The sequence below is a fragment of the Balaenoptera physalus genome (genome assembly GCF_965194825.1).
Source record: "Balaenoptera physalus genome assembly, chromosome: 19".
Lineage (NCBI taxonomy): Eukaryota > Metazoa > Chordata > Mammalia > Artiodactyla > Balaenopteridae > Balaenoptera > Balaenoptera physalus.
The window spans coordinates 10,859,199-10,874,352 of NC_138900.1; the positions used below are offsets into that span (position 1 = coordinate 10,859,199).

Sequence of the window (15,154 nt, forward strand, 5' to 3'; positions counted from 1 at the left end):
TAGCGATGTTTTACATTTTTGCAAATCTCTTTGATTCTTGACTTTTTATAAGAAAAATAGCTGGGTTTTCATAGCCTCTTCTGTGCTATCTGTTGTGAGATATTGTTTTGGTTGAAGTAATGAAGAAAATCCAGCCTCCCACAGTTATAGTTAGGAAAGAAAGGATTATTTTAATAGACTTTACAGATAATATTCTCCTTTGATAGTGCACCCAAGATCCACAAGTGGTAGTTTCTTAAGGTTATTGCAATGTGGAATCTGAAACCATATCAGAGTACTTTTTTTTAAAATTAATTAATTAATTAATTAATTTATTTATTTTTGGCTGTGTTGGGTCTTCGTTTCTGTGTGAGGGCTTTCTCTAGTTGCGGCGAGAGGGGGCCACTCTTCATCGCGCTGCGCGGGCCTCTCACTGTCGCGGCCTCTCTTGTTGTGGAGCACAGGCTCCAGACGCGCAGGCTAAATAGTTGTGGCTCACGGGCCTAGTTGCTCCACGGCATGTGGGATCTTCCCAGACCAGGGGTCGAACCCGTGTCCCCTGCATTGGCAGGCAGACTCTCAACCACTGCGCCTCCAGGGAAGCCCCCAGAGTACTTTGTGTACTACATTACATTACAGCCCTTTGGTCCGTTTTGTATTTTGTGTACTTTGAGTCTTTTATCCATTAATGGTTTTATGAAATTATGCATCGCTCATTTGGAAAATATTAATGGCCGAGTTTTACAGATATTTCAAATATTGACACATTTGATTTTACAAGATTTTAAAAAATCATATTTGTCAATACCATCAGCGGTCTCATCAGAAAAGTGCTGTCTCTAAAGACCTTAAGTCTGTCAAGCTCTCAGTGATACAAGTTTTCCAAAATTCTGATACTTTGCTGCCAGTAATTTTCTTTGAGGTGACAGACTTGTTTTGCTCATTTCCAAAAGTTCTGCCAGATACCTAGATCTGAGCAACCATAGTTTGTCAATTGTTCTTTCAAGAAAAGGGATGTTCTCCAGAAAGAAATGCCTAGTATTCCTGGTAACTCCAAGAATGGCCACAGCTGCCTTTTCTTGGGACAACCATTGTTGTCAGTAAGCATATGCAGTAAGCATAAGCATATGCAGTAAGTAAGCATAAATTTTACTGCAGACTATCACAAGGACGTATACCCCAGGACTGAAATGCAGTAAAATTAATAACTTTTTTTTTAATTAATAACTTTTACTGTTTCATCAAGAACTTTCTTAAGTGAAACTATCACTGTTTTTACTATGAGTGAAAAGCAATAAAGAATATAGTGACTGCTTACATTTTTGGTGTCACTGCTTTGATTTATGCCAAGGTGCTAGCGATTTTCAACAACATTCTTTTGCACCATCATCGTGATTACAGACAGCGAAAAAGACAACCAGTGCCTTGGTATTATTAGGAAAATAGTTTTGACCCTACGGACTTTCTGAAGGGGTCTCTGGGACCCCCAGGAGTCCACAGGCTATCCCTTGAGAACTGCTGCTTTATTTCTTGGAGCATCTGCCAACTTTTTCAGAATATTCAAAAGCTGACATATAATTATTGATAATATTTTCATGGTCTAAGACACGTGTCTTTAGAAACAAACCAGCACTAATGTGCGGCTCCTATATGTATCATATGGTGACTTTAATCATAATGATGATAATTATTAGCATCTATTGGGCACTTATTAACAGGCAGAGACGCCAATGCTTTGCACGTATCAATTTGCGTATTCCTCATAAGACCCTATTGTTTTACAGATGAGGGAACAGAGGCACAGAGAGGTTCCTTGAACAATGGCTTATGCTGAGGGTCACACAGCCAGGAAATGGCAGAGCCAGAGTTAAGTCCCAGCAGCCTGGTTCCATTGCCTGGGCTCTTGGCCAGCACATTCTGCTTTCATTAGGATGTCAAGTAGGCTTAGAAGTTTTTGAGGATGAGGTCAAAACCAGGAGAAAACATATTGAAGCAGAGGATGTTTAAACTGAGAATAATTAAAGTCTAAAAGCTAGATGAGCAGGAAGGGGCCATGGTAGAAGAGGAACAGCCCAAGGAGAGGCCTGGAGGCTTTTGTGGGAAAGCAAGTGGAATACTAAGGCCAGAAATTTCGTGTGGTGAGAGGGAGAGAAAAGGTCTGACCTGGAAAGTTTCTGTGAATTGTGTGTTTATTTTAAAGGCACAGGGGAGCCATGGAGGTATGTCACGCAAGAACATAACCACATTTCCATCTTAGGCAGAACCCTGACAGCGAGAAGGAGAGCTAATTGATTAGGGATAATATTCTGAGCGCTTAAGGCTCAGACTCCGGATCCAGACCGGCTAGTTTTGAGCTCTAACACTTACTCAGTGACCTTGGGCAAGTTACTTAATCTCTCTGTGCCTCAGGGTCAAAGATGTAAAATATGACAATATCATTACATATTTCATGAGGTTATTGTATGGGTTAAAAGAGACTATATATCATCGGTTGGATTATATATAAGTGCTAGAGTGTGGCAAAAACTAAATATATGTAAGACATTTTATTTTGTAATATCAAGCATGACAAAAGCAAGAAGTTTTCAGAAGGAATATGTAGAGCACATAGAGATATTTCAAGGTATCCTCTTCTCTCTCACCCCCTTCACTTTGAAACTTCGATGCTATCTTACCTTTGAACAAACATCAATATTCTATACGAAGGCTTCTTTTATTTTTTTAATTGAAGTATAGTTGATTTGCAATGTTGCGTTAGTTTCTGCTGTACAGCAAAGTGATTCAGTTATACATACATACATATATACATTCTTTTTCATATTCTTTTCTATTATGGTTTATCACAGGATATTGAACATAGTTCCCTGTGCTATACAGTAGGACCTTGTTGTTTATCCATTCTATATATAATAGTTTGCAAGTGCTAATCCCAAACGCCCAATCCATCCCTCCCCATTGGCAACCACAAGTCTGTTCTCTCTGTGAGTCTGTCTCTGTAGATCATGTGTGTCATATTTTAGATTTCACATATAAGTGATATATGGTATTTGTCTTCTCTGTCTGACTTACTTCACTTAGTATGTTAATCTCTAAGTCCATCCGTGTTGCTGCGAATGGCATTATTTCATTCTTTTTTATGGCTGAGTAATATTCCACTGTATATATATGTACCACATCTTCTTTATCCGTTCATCTGTTGATGGACATTTAGGTTGTTTCCATGTCTTGCCTATTGAAGACTACTTTTTAAATATCTGCTTGGGAATTCCCTGGCGGTCCAGTGGTTAGGACTCTGCGCTTTCACTGCCGAGGGCCCGGGTTTAATCCCTGGTTGGGGAACTAAGATCCCGCAAGCTGCACAGCACGGCCAAAAAAAAAAAAATCTGCTTAACGTGATTCCTTTATCCTTTGAATTCAGAATGTTTCAGCACAGAGAGGGGCTTATAAGAATTGCCTCTATTTTTTTTTTTTTAAAGTTGATCTGGTAGATCTAAAATCAGGTCTGCCTTTCCACTCTGGGTATTTGCCTCCAGTGGCACTAAGAAACCATGATGCTTCTCTTTCTTCTTAGAGATTGCTCCACTGGTATCTATAATGGAGAGAAGAGGGAAGGTGGAAGTCAGGAGGCCTGGATGCTGGGCTCAGCTCCCTTCCTGGCTCACTGGGAGCCCTTGGGAAGTTAGTTCCCTTACTCCTAGTGAGGCAGGTTGTATAGGGGCTGGGAGCAAGGACTCAGGCCACAGATCATCTGGGTTCATCACCTAGTGCAGTGGCTCTCAGCCCTGACTGCATCCTGAAATCCCCTGGGGAGCTTTCCAAAATTACGGATGCCTTGACAGATTCTAATTTAGTTTTAGCAGGGCCTAAGCATTTTTTAAAGCTCTCCTGCAATGTTAACATGCTGCCAGGGTCGAGAGCTACTATCTGGGAAGTTAAGGCTTGGAGTGAAAATCCTGGTTTTTCTGTTGGCTACTGGATTATCAGGAAGAAGCTACTTAACTCTGTGTCTTAATTTCCTTATTGTCCCTATCTCTGTCTTAACTGTTGTGAAGATTAAATCAGATATTACATGTAAAGCGCTTAAATTAGTGCCTTAATATGCATAAGTCCTCAATAGATGTCAGCTGCTGTAATTATTAATGGCAGAATTTTGTTAATGCCTACATTTCATTATGGGATGGAGACCACCAGGAGTCAATTGGGTATGGGGAGGATTTCTTATTTTACATTGAATGGTGAATATGGCCATCCAATGTAAAGTAACCAATTTTATATTGATGGGCTGACATTTGAGTGGGGAACTTGAAGGAAGGGAAGAGTCATCCATATGAGGGTTCCAGACACATTGTAAATCCATTTCCAGGGTTGGCTTTCAGAGTTTGCATTGTGCCCTGTTCTCTTCATTCTCCCAGGCTCTGTCTCTGTTGTAAAAGATTAGCATCCAGGTTTTTACTCTTTTTTTCCCAGAATTTATGGAGCTCTGAATTACTGCTAGGTTTTAAAACCACATATGTTACCACATCAGCTTTCTTTCCCCTTAATTCTCATGGACGAAATATCCCAGCAAGAGCTGAAGGACCACTCTCTGCTTTCACACTGCATTCCAGGCAGTGGGTGATAAAGATACTTTTCTCCCAAGCTTGCGAGTTATTCCAACCATTCCAAGGCCTCACAGCCCCTTAGACATTAGCATAACTTTCCAGTGTGATGTTCTAAGGCAAAAATGACTTTAAACTCTGTCTGAAAAATCCCCTGCTAATCCCACCTGTGAACATTTTGTTAACTATTTCGAGTAGGGCCCTGATGTCCAGGTGTGTAGGTTGGGCGGCGTGGCCCTGATTCTGAAACATTCAGCCCGGCAGAGTTATGTAGAGCCTGTTCATCAAGACCCTGCCACGACAACAGAAGAGACAACTTTTTTTTTTTTGAAGTATAGTTGATTTACAATGTTGCGTTAATTACTGCTGTGCAGTAGTACCTATATATACATTCTTTCTTAAAATATTCTTTTCCATTATGGTTTATCATAGGATATTGAATATAGTTCTCTGTGCTATACAGTAAGATCTCATTTATCCATTCTATATATAAAAGCTTACATCTGCTAACCCCAGCCTCTCACTCCGTCCCTCCCCCAACCCCCTCCCCCTTGGCAACCACCAGTCTGTTCCAGAAGAGACAACTTTTTTTAAAAAAAAAGATTTAATTTTATTTATTTTGGGCTGCATTGGGTCTTCATTGCTGCACACGGGCTTTCTCTAGTCGTGGCAAGCGGGGGCTACTCTTTGTTGCGGTGCATGGCCTTCTCCTTGCAGTGGCTTCTCTTGTTGCGGAGCATGGGCTCTAGGCACGCGGGCTTCAGTAGTTGTGGCACACGGGCTCATTAGTTGTGGCTCGCGGGCTCTAGAGCACAGGCTCAGTAGTTGTGGCGCATGGGCTTAGTTGCTTCGCGGCATGTGGGATCTTCCTGGACCAGGGCTCGAACCCGTGTCCCCTGCATTGGCAGGCAGATTCTTATCCACTGCACCACTGGGAAAGTCCCCAGGAGAGACAACTTTTAATTGACTGTTCTTACAGGGAGGGAAGTGAAGTTCTCAAAACAATTCCTCTGAAGTCATGTAACAGTGAATTGAAAAATTGAAAAAAAAATCTCAAACGTTTAGATGTCTGTCTAAATTTAGAAACTTAGGAATCATAGTAACGATAAACAGTTTAGAAATTTCTAAACCTAAAATTATTTTGGAGGTTATCAAGAACTCAAAATAGTTGTGAGACAACTCGTAGTCAATATCAATCTAGAAAAATAATATTAGGTGTCCAGAAATCTAGGTTGTGCAGAAATTTCCAGACATGTTTTAAATATCTAGATTTTAAACTTCTAGTTTTAAATATTGAATATTTAGACTATATAACATAAGCCCAAATGTGCTAGAGTATTGACTATGTTATTAGTTTTCCTTAAAATTTCCACTTAATGCAACTACATCATTTATTATGTAAGATTCTACACAGACTTTAGTGAAACTCAGTTAAAAAAAAAAAAGCAACAAGTTATCAGTATGTATCAAACCCAGAACCTCTCTCAGTCTAAAACTGACACACATAATACTTAATTCTCCCTTGTGATTAATCTTTTCTATAACACAAACTCTTCTAAACTCTGCCTCAAAGTATTCTCCATGAAGAAGCACAACCTCTAAATACATGGTATTTCCATCTGCTTTTCTCATTATAATTCCATTACCGTAAGGAGTGAATTCTTTTGCCAAAACTTGTGAAGTTTCAGTCTTCATTGAGGTGGAATTTTTTGGTTGGTTTTTTTTCATTTGTTTGTTTTGGTTTTTAGTTGTTTGTTAGTGTTGTCTTTTTTGTCACTTTGCAGCCAACTGATTTCTAATTTGGTCTTCAATGGGTCTCACTTAATGCCAAGTGGAGCCTAGTGGACCACTTATTGGTTTCTGAAGCCTTGTAAATCAGAGAACATGTTACATGGTGAAAAACGTAAGCTGAACCTTCCCAGAGTTTATTAAAGCTTCCTTTTGTGTCCTAAGTGTGAAATCTTGAAATCTCTGAACAAGGCAGTCACTTGTCCACATTTCTGAATTCTCTGTCCTCATAGGAAGCAACAAAGAAAGTGAGGTGTAAACGAAGAGCTTTCCTCCTAGCAATTCTAGCAACAGATTGCCAGTGATTTAACCAGGTGTCAGAAGTCTATGATAGATTGTTCTCATTTCCAGAAACGAGGCAATTCCTCCTGTAAGTATAGGCAGGAGCACTAGCTCAGTTTTCTGAAGACAAAAATTATATCTTGAACCATAAAGGGGGTGGTTCCAATAATGTAAAAAATGCAGCTTCCCTCCTCGTGAGGCTTGCATTCTTGGTGGAAAACATATTTGACCAAAGCACAGGGTAATCAGAGTAGATGTCAGCAAGTTCCCATGAAAAAAGAACCACGAAGTATGATTGGTGTGTTGGCAGCTTGGTTGTATCTTAGACCACTATGACATTCAGAGAGTTTGCAAAAGAGAGAAATCTCATTACTCCAGTAATTATGGGAAAGCCAGAATGAAGCTATTAACCAGTGATCAACGTAGAATAATTCACACAGCAAAGAAAAGCTGCCAGTGTCCTGCGTGTGCAAAAGCCTTCAGTAGTGTCTCCGACTTTCATCTTCATCAGCGAGTCTACTTCAGAAAGACGCTTTACACATGTAATGAATGCGGGAGAGGCTTCTGTTACAAGCTCAGCTCATTGTATTTGTTGGAGGCTTCACATGGGAGGAAAATGCTTTAGGTGTGGTAAGGGCTTCTTTCAGAGCTCACAAATATGGGAAAGGCTTCAGCTGTAGATCAGCGCTTAGTGTTCATTGCAAAATCCAGACAGGAGAGAAACGCTATTAACTGTCAGGAGTGCGGTAGGGCCTTTATTCACACCTTGCATCCTCAGGGCCATTAGAGAATCCACACTGAGGAGAAACCCATCAACCCTGATGTATGTGGGAGGAGCTTCCATCGTACACCCGCACAGAATGCTTACTGGAAAGTTCACGTGGGAGAGAAACTGTCCAAATGTGAGGAAAGCAGGAAGGGCTTCATCTGTAGCTCAAATCTTTACATTCATCAGGGGATTCCCCACGGGATAGAAACCCTGTAAATGTGAGGAATCTGGTAAGGGCTCAGCCAGCTCTAACACTCCTAAGCCTATCATAAAATCCACACTGGAGAGCAACCGTGTGTATGCTAAGTACGTGATGAGGGCTTCAGTCTTCAAGTCTTCAGGCCCGTCAAGGAGTCCACACTGGAGAGAAACAAGATAAATATGAGCATGTGGGAAGAACTTCGGGAGAAACTCCCATTCTGAAATCCATCTGGTAGTCCATACAGGAGAGAATCCCTATTTTTTAAAAAAGAGCTGCTTCTATCAATTCATATTTTAAAGTTCATCAGAAGGCACCCAATTGAAGGAAACCTTATAAGCGTGAGGAGTATGGGCAGGGCTTGAAGTTGGAGTTTGTGATGTCAGGTTCAGTTTTCTACTGGTGAGAAACCATACAAATGTGAGGAGTGTGGAAAAGACTTCAGTCATAGCGAAGATCTTAAAATTCATTGTAGGATCCACACAGGACAGAAGCCCTGTAATTGCAAGGACTGTGGAAAGGGCTTCGGTCAGGCCATTCTGGTCCATCAGAGAGACAGCAGTGAAGAGAAAACATTCAGATGTGAGAAGTAAAGGGTAAAGACTATGTCAGAATCTATAGCCTCAAGCCTGCCAGAGAGCCCATACTCGGGGTTGGGGGCGTGGGGAGAAAACCATAAAATTGTGAGGCGTGTGGGAAAGTCTTCTCTGGATTAATTGGAGGATCCACATGGAAGAGAAACACTATAAATAGGGGATGTGTACTAAGTGCTTCGGTTACACCTCAAGACTTCAACTTCATCATAGTCTCCACTCTGGAGAGAAACCATACAAATATGAAAGTGTATACAGTATGGTTTTCAGATGGTTCTTGTGACTTCAGAATCATCAAACTGTTCACACAGGAGAGAAACCTTACCATTATGAGCTATGCGGTCAGCGCTTCAGTTGGAGATCTCATTTTGTAAATCATCACGTTTATCCAAGATGAATTTTGAAGAAGTGATGAGAGTGGGAGGAACTTTATCCGAGGATCCACGTAGGGAAACAGTTCTATGAAATGGTGTCTGTCAAAGACTTCAGTGAGGTCTAAATTCATCTACTCCTCTGGTCAAATAGAAGAGAAAATATTTTCATTAAAGTCTGTGTTTCAGGGGCTTCCCTGGCGATCCAGTGGTTAAGACTCTGCGCTTCCACTGCAGGGGACACGGGTTCAGTCCCTGGACGGGGAACTAAGATCCCGCATGCTGCGTGGCCAAAAAAAAAAAATAAAGTCTGTGTTTCAGGAGTAGCTCGACACATCCCAGTGGTTAAGAGCCCACACAGCAGAGAACCCTCGTAAGTGGTACACTAAGGGCATCAGTCAGAACGGTGGCATTTATCACACATTACTCAGGAGGGAGGCCTTAGAAAGGATGACTATGATCAGGTCCTTAAAAGTGTGATCATAGACATGCCAAGATTGATTTCCACTAGGATGTAAGCTGCATGAGGGCAGAGCTTTTGTTCACTGCTGAAGCCACACAGCCTTACTAAGCATTGCTTAGTGCTTTGTAGGCGTGCTCAGAACTTGTTTGTTTTATGATTAAAGAGAGAAAATGTATATAAAAGGGAGAAAATTATATTAAGTTCATCTGAAAATTTTCATATAAAATATGTTCAGAAGAATCCAATGGTCTTAATAAAACTAATTCAAGTAGATAGTCAAAATGCAGAAGACCAATAGTACTGCAATTCATCATCTAATTTGGTCTTACACTGGTGTGTGATTGGCTCCTGTTCTCTCCCCAGCCTTTGTTCTTATAGTGAGTGGGAAGATTTCGGGGCTGATCAAGGAAAAAGATAGGACCAGGAAGTGGCAGTGGTACCCAATCAGGTTCATTGGGTTGGTGCTTTGATAAGATCGCATGTGTGAAGGGAAGTCTCAGAGCATGAGACCTTCCAGGGACTACGGTGGGTGGCCACTACCACCACTGAGAAGAGAAAGAGGGCAAGGGAACTTCCGGGGGAGGTGGGGATTGGAGCGGGGTTGGGGGGGGCTTACAGGTCTAAGTGATGTCGCTTGGCAGTACAAGGCGGAGCCTCGGGGTCAGAGAACTCCGAAAGGCAGCAGCTGCTTAGGGTCTGTTACAGCTCCGGGGTTTGTCTTAACCTCTGGCTAGCAGATGTTGGATGCAATTTGCCAGAGTGTACAAAATAAGCAGGCTCCAAATGACTTAAAATGTGCTCATTTGGGCTGTATTAAAATAATTGATTACATGAGGATTTCAGTTTGGCACCAGCAGGCTTTTGAGCTCATGGTCCCAGGCGGCTATAAAGAAGTAAATAACATAGAACAACAAGGTCCTACTGTATAACACAGGGAACTGTATTCAATATCCTGTGATAAACCATAATGGAAAAGAATATGAAAAAGAAGATATAGATAGATAGATAGATAGATACACGCACATGTATAACTGAGTCACTTTGCTGTACAGCAGAAATTAACACAACATTGTAAATCAACTATACTTCAATTAAAAAAAAACGTAAGGGGCTTCCCTGGTGGCGCAGTGGTTGAGAATCTGCCTGCCAATGCAGGGGACACGGGTTCGAGCCCTGGTCTGGGAAGATCCCACATGCCGTGGAGCAACTGGGCCCGTGAGCCACAGCTACCGAGCCTGCGCGTCTGGAGCCTGTGCTCCGCAACGAGAGAGGCCGCGATAGTGAGAGGCCCGCGCACCGCGATGAAGAGTGGCCCCCGCTTGCCGCAGCTGGGGAAGGCCCTCGCACAGAAACGAAGACCCAGCACAGCCATAAAAATAAATAAATTAATAAATAAATTAAAAAAAAAGAATAAACTCAAAATTAAAAAAAAAAGTAAACAACATAGGGCCAGTAAACAGGGGCTATCGTTGGCTAATTTACAAAACAGTTCTCAAATTGGGTTCTTAGTATTTGGGACTCTGTTTCATATTCCATCTCTTGTAAACAATCTGAATTCAGCTATCCTTTATGATTTTTGTGATAGTATAGCCTGGCTAAAAAATTACTTTCGTTAATCTTTCACTAACTGAATACTCCGTAACACTTAAATCTTTTGACCCCACTAGAGTGTTAAAGTAGAATTTTTCTGTAACACTTAGAAAGTGTCAAAAGTAGTTGCTAATGACAAAAGTTGTCACAGTAAACTTTAAAGTGATTAATTTTTTTATTCTTCATCTTTTCATTGAGGCTTTGATGTGATTATATTCAGAGTGCTATAGCATTTCTCCCATCAACATTTGTTAGGTAGGGCTGTGTTGGATTTGAAGAATATTAATTTTGTCAAGTTCCCTATCCAAAGTTCCCCCTCCTAATCCTCAAGAAAAAAAATGTTTTTTTAATTGTTGCATGTGGTCATTTTATTTTCAGATGTTTTCATTATTGGTGTAGGCTTGACATTCTTACACAGTTTTCTCTATGGGTAGCTGTAAAAAAATGTATAAATTTCAGAGAGGAGTTAGTATATTTTGAAATGTTTAATGTGTATCTCTCTTCGATCTGCAAATCTTAGAACAGGAATTTAAATTTAAATTAGGAAATTTAAAGCATAGAAAAGATAAGTACCATGAATGATGTCACTAAGTTTTCAACAAATGGATATAACGAGTGTTCCTCAATAAGAATTTGAGTAAGGTTTGATATGCTTTGATATGCTTTTAATAACATGGAGCTGTTAAAATGATGGCACAAACATGACGGGACATAATCGGCTTTACGGAAAATAGGTTCTGTCTACAGATTAATATCAAAAACATATGAACATATGTACGTGTGTATATGTGCATCAGATAGCATGTGAAGGACACCGTGTATAAACAACAACTTGTTCTGATAAGGAGGATTTTATGGAATGTTTCTTTTACTTTTTAGATTTTGCAGTGAATGTCAGTTTACTCAAGCAATAAATCTATGTAAAATGGGATATCTGAAATGATCAAGTAAACTCACCCACACTCTTTCAAGTGAGGTTATCCCCCCTTAGAGCTACAGAGCTGTGTTCTTACGGCTGCCTCTCCTCCTGGGGAGAATCTCACCACTGCCTAGAATCGGGGGCTGGGACAGTGACCCGCTTCTCATGGAGTGCGACCTCTGCTGGATGAGCAGGATACTGCACTGGTCTTATTTGCCAGCCTCTCCTGGTTGATAAAACGATGTTCTGGAGTTGCTGCTTCCTGATGATATGGAAATAACTGGAACCAGCACAGAACCAGAGGGCACCTTGGTTCCACCGAGGTCATGAGGCTGCTCATTCTCTTTAGGCTTATAGCTCTTAGGAGCGACAGCATTTGCTGCTTAGCAATTCTGTTTCATTTTGAGTATTTTCCTCCTGTGGGGCAATACTGTCTGAATTCATGCTCATCCTTCCTTTTGCCCTGACAAGTAAGTGATGTCTAGCTTCAGTACAGAACTGTTGGCTTGCTATTCTAAGTGGAAAGTGCTTCTACTTACTTCTGTGTTCCTGTTTTGTAGAGGAAAAGTTCAATATCAGTGGATTCTTTTGCTTTTATGAGTAGCTTGTTCTTTCTGCTTGGAGGGTTCTAAGATTTTCACTTTAATCTTAGATTTCCAGAATTCTGCCAAGATGGGAATTTTTCCTTTTCTCGTCAATCCAGGCATGACCTTTGGTAGCCTTATCAGTCTGCAGCATTGTTTCTTCAGATCAAGAAAATGTTCGTTCATTATCTAGTTCATTATTTTCTTGGCCTCTGTTGTTTCCTTCTCCAATTTTCAGAATTCCTTTTACTCACATGATAGATTTCCAGGATATACGTTTCACATCTCCTCTCTTCCCATCACTGATTTCCAACTGATGGTATTTCTGTGCTGTATTTTGAGAAATTTCTTTCACTTAGTCTTTGAGATTACTATCTTTGCCCTCATCATTGGTAATCCTCCCCTTAAATTCATCTACTGAGACTTTTAATTGGTAAATTGGAGATGGGACTTAGATGAGTGTGTGGGCCCTTGCTCATGCACTTATGCACACATACATGCTGAACTTCAGTTTCCTGAAATAATCCTATTATCATTTTTTTAAAATTCAAGTTTCATCCCTCTCCTCTTGCAGCTCAGTTTCTGCAGGTGTGTGTTTTTTGTTCCAGTTAGTCTTCTGGCTTGGTTATTGGGACATCCTAGGTGACAGTGGACATCTAGGTACTAGAAAATAGAATTATATCAATCCCCATTAGTGCGGTGACCCTATCTCCCAGTTGTCTGTATAATAGTGCCAAATTATATCTGTTGCCTTAGTGTAATTAGGAACTGTACCCGTTTTCACTTTCAAAAATGTCCCAATTTAGGGAATTCCCTGGCCGTCCAGTGGTTAGGACTCGGCACTTTCACTGCCGGTCACTAAGATCGTGCAAGCTGCGTGGCCAAAAAAATAAAATAAGACCACTGTTTTTCACATATTTGCTGTTATTTTTTTTTTCCTATTCAAAGGTGTTTTGCCCAGGATTTGTATTGGCTTCATTTGGTCTTTGTTCAGATGTTTCCAGTTCTACCTATGAAGTGGTCTCTTTGTCGAAAGAGATGAACTTAAATCTAATCAGTAAGCTGGGATGAAGTGAGAGAGTGGCATGGACATATATACACTACGAAATGTAAAATAGATAGCTAGTGGGAAGCAGCCGCATAGCACAGGGAGATCAGCTCGGTGCTTTGTGTCCACCTAGAGAGGTGGGATAGGGTAAGTGGGAGGGAGACGCAAGAGGGAGGAGATATGGGGATATATGTATATGTATAGCTGATTCACTTTGTTATACAGCAGAAATGAACACACCATTGTAAAGCAATTATACTCCAGTAAAGATGTTAAAAAAAAATTAGGACATTTCTTATCAGGCCATTTAATAAATATTTTTCAAAATGTGAACTGCAAAAAAAAAGTCTAATCAGGCCTTTAGATTTAAATTTTACTTGATAGGAAACACATAGGCTAGAAGAAGAAATTATTTAATGACACAAAAAAATGAACAATGGAGTGAAACTGAGCAGGACCCTCTGGGGTCCTCCTGGGCACAAATGCCTTTCTGTCATCCCCATCCCCCCCTACTTTTGTCAATTTTTGAAAACTTTCATAATAAAAAGCTACAAAATATATTCCCTGCCTAGGAGAAAAACCATGGTTTCCTGGTTCACTTGGCTTATTCACTCACCAGACACTATTTATATCAGGAGCAGAATAGAAATATGTACTGAAATGTCTGAAGCCAAATGAATTAGAAAACAATTCAGGATTTTATATATGCACACATCACAATATTTTTTTAAATTCCCTGCAATGGAGCTGCTTTTGTTTGCCATAACAACCACTATGTTTTTTTAAATGAAGTTCAAGATACTTCGCTTTTACAGCCTAATCGATGTGGGTAGACTTTTTGCAAATTCTTAGCATATTGGAATGAACCGCTCATTCCACAGAACGCTCTCAAGAGCCCTTAGGTGCCTTGCTGAATAAAGGAAGCAAAGGAGTCAAAACACTTTATTCCAACCTCTCCCCTCCCCCCAAGGCAGCTTGGAAACTGAAGACTGAGACTTCCTACCTACCTACCTTCCCTCCCACAACTTACTGTGTACATTAACATAACTGGTCAGTTTTACTAGCATGCCTTTACTATTCCAGAAGATTCCTGCCCAAACAAATTGCTTGATTGTTCATTAAAGGAACTTCCACAAGCACCCATCAACTCTTCCATCTCTTTAAAGAACATCAGCAGTTTGCACCTGTAGGCTCCTCGCCTACAAAAATCCTTGCTCTTCCCACCAATCCTAGACTGCAGCATCATGACCGCCATGCAGTCCCATTCGTCTTTTGCACTGAAAGACCCCGCCTTAAACCAAACTTCCAATTCTCAGTGACTTCCAGCCTTGTCTTCCTGGCTCCGCGGACAGTGTCAAGGTGCGGAAGCTCTGTGGAGATGGTGTCACCACGTAGCAATAAACTACGTTTTTGTCTCATTACAAGGTTTATTGCTGATATTTGGGGAGTCAGCATTGAAAACAAGTTTGAAATCCAGTGTTCCTTAAGTTCTGTGTTAGGCAGTTCAGCCTAGGTCACTTTCACGTTTCCCACTTTTTAGTCTACCCTTTGCCTCCGCTAAAAATGTTAGGTTTTAACTTACTTTCATAATACAAGCCTCTCTTTTCTCTCTTATACGGCCGCATTTTTTAAAAATTCGCAATTATTGGTACCCGAAAAACTATCTGCTTACGTTATTTTCTCATGAGCTTTAAGAAATGAGTAAAACAAAAGGAACCTGACAGTTCCACCAACAGTGACTAAATCCGAGCCCGCTCCACAGTCGAAACCCGAGACAGCTGGTGGGAAGAGCGGTTCTGCGAACTTCATTCTGGGAAATGTAGTCCAGGAGGTTCGTGAAATCCGAGACGCTTCCCCCTGGGGATTCTGGGAAGTGTAGTCCGGGAACGGTGTGTAGCCCGAGGCACTTCCGCTCCGGGAAGGCGAGGTCGGGACCGAGATTACTCCCAGGTCGGTGAGTTAACCCAGCGT

General features: G+C 40.9%; 1 protein-coding gene across 8 annotated transcripts in view; it reads left to right on the forward strand.

Moving 5' to 3' along the window:
• ZNF235 (zinc finger protein 235) overlaps positions 1 to 15,154 on the forward strand; it is a 55,256-nt gene that overhangs the window by 8,347 nt on the left and 31,755 nt on the right. The window contains exons 1-2 of one of the 8 annotated variants that reach the window (XM_082438643.1): positions 6,862 to 10,145; positions 10,478 to 15,137. The exons of 6 other annotated variants lie outside the window; for them this stretch is intronic. The gene's annotated coding sequence lies outside the window, so the exon portion shown is untranslated. One more of the 8 variants, XM_082438642.1, reaches the window with a different exon arrangement.